The sequence below is a fragment of the Carassius carassius genome, chromosome 7 (assembly GCF_963082965.1).
Source record: "Carassius carassius chromosome 7, fCarCar2.1, whole genome shotgun sequence".
Lineage (NCBI taxonomy): Eukaryota > Metazoa > Chordata > Actinopteri > Cypriniformes > Cyprinidae > Carassius > Carassius carassius.
In genome coordinates, this window is record NC_081761.1 from 6,230,851 (window position 1) to 6,238,017 (window position 7,167).

The window sequence follows — 7,167 nt, forward strand, 5'->3', positions numbered from 1 at the left end:
AGTTCACACAAAAATGACAATTGTCATCATTTATAGTTTTGTTTAGAAACTGCATTTCTTCTCTTACAGCACACAAAATAATTTAAGTATGTTCACTGCCAAACTGTTTTGGTGAACAATTTGCAATTTTATGTTTCACACAAGAAAATCATACATTGTTTAATAAATTATATAATTATACATCTACAGCGACGATCATTTCAGAGAATAGGTTTCTGAAAGCTGCTTCATGAACTAAAAGATGCCATATTAATGTAATAGTGGTCACAAAAATGAAACCATGGTATTATTTTGTTACCATGTTATATTTTTGCCACCAGTCCCATACAAAGTAGGCCAATTAAAACGACTAAAAGATTTTGAAATCTTCTATGATTTCTTATGCACGCAATGGCAATGACTGAAGATTTCAAAATTATTGTTAAAGATACTTGTGCACTATATGTTTTTTCATAATACATTTAATAGAAAATATTTTTTATACTATATATATATATATATATATATATATATACGATTTTGCAATTTAAAAACTTCACTGAGAATTCAATGTCAGTGCATCTTGTGTATTCTTCAAAACATCTCCTTTTGCGTTCCACAGAATAATAAAACCATACGGATTTGGAAAACGGTTAGGGTGAACTTAAGTGATGACAGTTTTAATTTTTTGTGTGAGCTATCCCTTTAAGATGTTTTTCAATTTAACACACCGTTTGACCCATTGCTCCCTCTTTCTTTCGCGAAACCTGTTGTTTGTTTCATTGATAAAAATGAGCGTTGACGATTCGCACGCGCGCGCTTCGATCCCCTATTTCTATGGTATCAGTCCGCCGCTCACCGTACACCGTCACCGGCTCCGCATTCCTTTACCCTGCTGTCCTCCGAATCATCTTCGCTTCTCAGTAAAGAGGACCGTGAGCCCATCACCATAGCAACACGTTTCATATCTAGAAGTAATATTTATCCTTCCTAGCGAAGACAAACGGAGGCCGTCTTTTTCTTCTGTGGCGTAATGCCGAGCAGTCACCTCTAGGGGGCAGCAGCTACCACACAAACGCGCGTGACGACGAGAGCGTGCCAAATCAAATCCGTCAAAACCAACAAATTGCTCTTGCAGATCGCGTCTTGTAGACAGAGATTGTGTGTAAATGAGGTAAAAGCCTCTTTTGATAGTAGTTTTGGCGTGTAAAAGGTCAATACAAGGTGGTTTTCTGTCTCTTTGAAGAGAAAAAAGATAGGGAGGGGGACTTGGAGAGAGATTTCTGTAAAGAAGATGAGCTCACTGGTGCTGTGCTGAATGAGAAAAATCACAAACAAAGCTTCATGAGTGGGTTGACGGAGAGAGAGAGAGAGAGGAGGAGAAGGAATGAGAGAGAAATAAATGTGTATTGTACAAGCCTGTAGTCTGAAGTCTGTAATACACAACAAACACTTAATAATGATAAACACTTAAAAAACTTGTCATCTACTCACGCTCATGTCATTCTAAAAATGAACAATTATTTTCTGTCTAACACAAAAGGAGATGTTAGGCAGAATATAATGAAAATTACAACAGAAATTATTTCCTATTATTATTTTCTACGACATGAATGAGTCAAGCGCAATAGTTACAGAAATAGGCCCAAGTAATATTTAAAAGAATAATTCACCTTAAAAATTTAAATTCGCTGGAAATTCAGGTTATCCAAGATGTACATAGTTTGTTTTTTCAAAGACTAGCTTTGGAGAAATGTAAAATTACATCACTTGTCAATGTGAATGGGTGCCGTCAGAATGAGAGTCCAAACAGCTGATAAAAACATCACAATAATCCAGAACTAATCCACTCAACTCCAGTCCATCAGTTAACATCTTGTGAAGTGAAAAGCTGAGTCTAATAAACATCTATTTGAACCTTAAACCATCACTTAAAAATGTTAAAAACATAATGAACAAGCAGCTTCTTGCTTCACAAGACATTAATTGTTGGACTGGTGATGTTATGTTACATTTTTCCCCATCTGTTCAAATGAAGAAAAAACTCATCTATATATTGGATGTCCTCGGTGAGTAAATTTGTAGCAAACTTTCTTTTCGGGTAAACTATTCCTTTAATTGAGATCTGAAGGCCACCAGGGAGATTTCACACTAAAACAACTTTAGTCTGTTAATCACAAGTTTATCAGAATCAGAAAGAGCTTTATTGCCTAGTATGCTTGAGCATACAAGGAATTTGTTTTAGTGACATAAGTTTCCAGTACACAAAGACAACAACTCACGGACCAAAAAAAATAATAAATAAAAATTTGCAAATAAGTTGTATAAACAATTGTGCTTTAAATGATAATGGAATAGGATTGAGTAAGATGCAGGGATGTACTAGGATGGAGGGGTAACAAATAAATATAAGGGTATTGCACATTTTTATTTATCATTAGGATATATTCTACAACCCATATGAATTACTTTGTGCATTTTTGCAATTTTTCTGGAACTTGGCTGGTGAATTTAGGGTTATTGTATAAAAAAGATCAGAAGATGTCAAAAGAGATTTTATATCTATTTTAGGATTTGGATTATTTTGGGTGACTATTCCTTTAATCCAAATACAGCCCCTCTCTTATCCCTCAAATGTTCCTCTCTTCCTCTTTCTCTCCCACCCAGAGATTTCTCGTCCACCTTGGCCGTGTTCCACTTGAAAACACACAAACACTTTGGTTCCACTCATGTATTGAATGGTCTGTGAGACCCAGCCCTGGAGCACTTTCGAAATATTATTACTTCTGTCTAAGGGCAACTCCGTCTGTGCCTCTATCTCTGCCGCACACACAAAGTGAGACCCCGAGGCTGGTTCTGTGAAATTACTTGCATCTCAGAAAAACCTCAGAGTGAACAAAAGCCTATTTTTATCACCAGAATCTTTGTGCACAAATGTCCGTATCTAAAAGACACCTTCTCAGACAGCGTCATGTTTTTGTATTTGATATATAAATTGCACATATATAATGTACATGAAATCAAAATGGAACATTTACTTTTCAAAACTTCGAAGGTGGCTTTAATATGACTTGATTTGATTATTTAAAATGATCTAAAAATAAGTAAAAAACAAACATTAAAATGAGCCAAACCAACTAAAAATCAAGACATTTTATTTCACTAAAGTTGCAAAGACTAAGTCTCAAACCCAAAGAGAGACTCTTTATAAAAGTTAAGACTTGACCGTGGCTTTCTAAAACGCCTCATTTAAACACGCCCCCACATGTCTACGTCACTGTGTGGGAAGGTTTGCATAACGCTGCCCAAATGTTCACGCAAAGGAAGAAGGTGTAACTTTGATTCTCGCTGCAGTATTGTTGTTGCCATCGCCGCCATGTCGTGGAGATGCTGTGTTTTTTGTTGCAAAAGCGAAACTACTTTGTTTGGTCTTCCCTCCTTCCAAATATTCAGATGTGTGCAGCGCATTTTACGGAGGACTGTTTCCTGGGAGAGTAGCCTACAATGTCGTCTACACACAAAGGCTGTTTCTATAAAGTGGGGCAGTTCCAACTTTGCAAGGACAGTCTGCCGCTTCTGACTCAAGAGTCTGTAAATATGTTTTCATATCAAAAGAATTTTAATCAGTAATATCACAAATATAATCAGTAATTATGTTCCTACTGGATAAAACAAATGCCTTGTTTGTAATGCGTTTTATTGGTTTTGTCATGCTGGGACAAGGCATCACAGTATGCTAAGGGGTGTAACATTTCTGTCACACGCTTGAGGTATTCGGCCAATCACAATGCACTGGATAGCTGGCCAATCAGAGGACACCTCAACTTTCAGAATGATGTGCTTTGCAAAAATCAAGTTTCAGAAGGCGGGGCATAGAAGAGAAACAATAATGAACAGTATGTAGAAAATAATGTTTTTTTAACCTTAAACCACAAACACATTGCATTACACAAAATAATGTTCTTTTTAGCAACGTCATATGACCCCTTTAAACTGATTTAGCATTCGTGATACTTTGCAAATGCATTTTTTCCATTGTACGGTCACCCTATTTTTGAAAACACCATCTGTTCTGTAGTAAATTCCAGGCATATTCTAGGTTGATTCTAATTTCTTATGCTTATCTTATATTCTTCTCTGATCTGACTAGTTTTATAGTCACAAAGACCACACAGATGGCTTTCGGTATACATAAGCAGATGATGAGAAAGTCAGATTTTCCTCTAAAAACGAGCATTGCTCTGTCATGCACAGACTTCAATTATGTCGCGTCCCATAAAATGGTAGCGACGAGCGACCCTTTATCGATCGAAACATCTTTTCATTTTTAAAAATTTTAAATCTACAGTTTTTTGCTAAAACTGCTTTGTTAGTTTCAGGGCACTCAGCAATGTTCCATCTGACACAAACTTTTCCTCATCAATCTGGGTTAGACCAGCTGGCCGAGACAAACACACACACACACACACACACACACACACACACACACACACACACACACACACACAAGACTGTGAGCACTTATCAGAAAGGACAGAAAATACTAACTTTAATACTTAACTTTAGTAAAGTTTTGCATTCCCTAGACACTCTCACTCTTTTATTCTCAATCACTCCCTTTTCCTCTCCCTCTTCCTCTCCCCTTCTCTCTCTCTCTTTTACCCTCTATCTCTCTCCCTTCATCTCCCGCAGGGTGTGCTGTCTGGGATGAGAGCTTTCACAGCAAGAACATTTTCTCTCTCACTCACACACACACACACACACACACACACACACACACACACACACACACACACACACACACACACACACACACACACACACAGTCGCAGGACTCAGCATGGACCTATGCACTATTTTGAATAATATATGTTGACCGCAGGAGCAGCTCAAGAGAATCATCCTGTCTTTAGCAGAGTAGTAAATTTAGCAAGTCTGATCTCATATGCTTTAGGGGTCACTGTACGATTCATGCTGACGTTCAGATGGTGTCACCCATTTGCTGCAACTCTGAAATGAGATTGAAATAAAGATTAATCTTGAGAGCATTCATAGTCTTGATAAAAAGCTTTCTGATTCAGGAAAGGCTGTAGGTGTATGTGGAGTGAAATAGCAAAACATTTCAAGGAAAAAGTTATGTTTGAGTCATAAAACAGTGTATATATGGCACAGGCTGAAGGCTGCTGGTGATTTATAAGGGGTGATTCTAAGATTTTGTGACTCAGAATTATATTACTTTAGAGGAACAGTTCTCACAAAAATGTAAAAATCTGCCATATTCATTTACTCTCCCTTATGTTGTTGAAGTTAATTAGAATATTTATGCAGATATTTCCATAAAACAACAGTTTGTTGTGAACACATCTGTTTGGCACCTAATGATGCCAAGATGATATGGTCATGTAAAACTACATTTGTGGTGCTTTTGTGGTCACTATTACCCTGTTGAATAAAACAGCATATGCTGGTTAGGTATGTTTTGAAGCATGGAAGCTGGTTTGAGCTGGTTTAACTTAGTCCTGAGAAACTAGCTTCTAACCAGCTCAAACCAGCTCATGACTAATTAAAGACCAGCTTAAACCAGCTTCCATGCTTCAAAACATATGCTGGTTGTATAACAGGGTAACTTTAATTTTTTTATGTTTATAAGCATCTATGATTCTACAAAGAACCTTTAACATCCAAGGAAATGTCCATTGCACAAGTGGAAAAGTGTCTTTAGACTTTTAAAATGCTCTACATGCTAAAGTCTTGAATACACATGCACAGATTTTTGTCATGATTTGCGCTCTGGATGAGTCAACGCTTGTTCCCGAAAGAAAGAGCCAGCCTGCAAATAAGGATGGGGCCATCAGATGTGACACATTTTGCAGAAAATCATGCAGTATATGATTGACATAAAATCAGTTCCAATTTTAAAGGTTGTGTAGTTTATTCCTGCCTTAAAGGAATATACTAGGAATAGAATTTACTCAGAATATACTCACCCTCAGCCTCAGGCCATCCAAGAAGTGCGAGATTTTGTTAATTAATCAGAACAGATTTGCAGAAATGTAGCATTGCATCACTTGCTCACCAAATGGATCCTCTGCAGTGAATGGGTGCCATCAGAATGAGAGTCTAAACAACTGATAAAAACATCACAAGTAATCCACATGACTCCAGTCCTTCAGTTAATATCTTGTGAAGTGAAAAACTGCATGCTTGTAGGAAACAAATCCATCATTAAGGTGATTTAACTTTAAACTTGCTTCTGCCAAAATTGGAGTCCATAATATATAATAATGCTTCCGCCAGTGTAAAAGTCTATCCCCGAGTCATCGCACATCAAAATGTACAGACATATTTGTTTAGAACTGTAAGGAAAGAACATTTTATATAGTGCTTGATCTGTGCATATTTCTGTATTGATTCAGATGGGATGACATGTCACTGGAGAAATCAATATAATAGATTATGGACTTGTTTGAAGTAAGACATTTTTTAATGGATTTGTTTCTTACAAACATGCAGTTTTTCATTTCACCAGACATTAATTAATGGACTGGAGTGGTGTGGATTACTTGTGGATTATTGGGATGTTTTTTTTTTTAGCTGTTTGGACTCTCATTATGATGGCACCCATTCACTGCAGAGCATCCATTGAGCAAATTATGTAATGTTAAAATACATTTTTTGATGAGGAAACAAAATCATTTACATCTTAGATGGCCTGAGGGGGGAGTACATTTTCAGCAAATTTGTACTTTTGGGTGAACTATTCCTTTAAGAAATAAAAAGGTTCTTAAGAGCCGTTCAGTGAAAGGTTCTCTGGGGAATTTAAATGGTTCTTCTAAGAGAGTGGCACAAAGATTCTGTCTGTGCCTTTTTTGGCTTTTTTTTTTTTGAGGAAAAAAACCCATACAGATTTGGAATAACATAAGGGTGAGTAAACAATGACACCATTTTAATTTTTGAGCGACCTTTCTCTTCAGTCTAATGAGGTTTAATGTTTTTAAGTTTAATGACTAGTAAGGGGAAGATTCAGTGTGAAATGACCTGTGAAATAAGATGTCGCTGTTTTCAGTAAACACGAACGATCATATAATCACTGACTTTTAGGGTGCTGCCAGCCAAATTCATTGCTGATTAGATGAAAGACAAGAGGGCTGAAGCCCCTCTAAACAGGCTCTTTAATTGCCTCTGTGA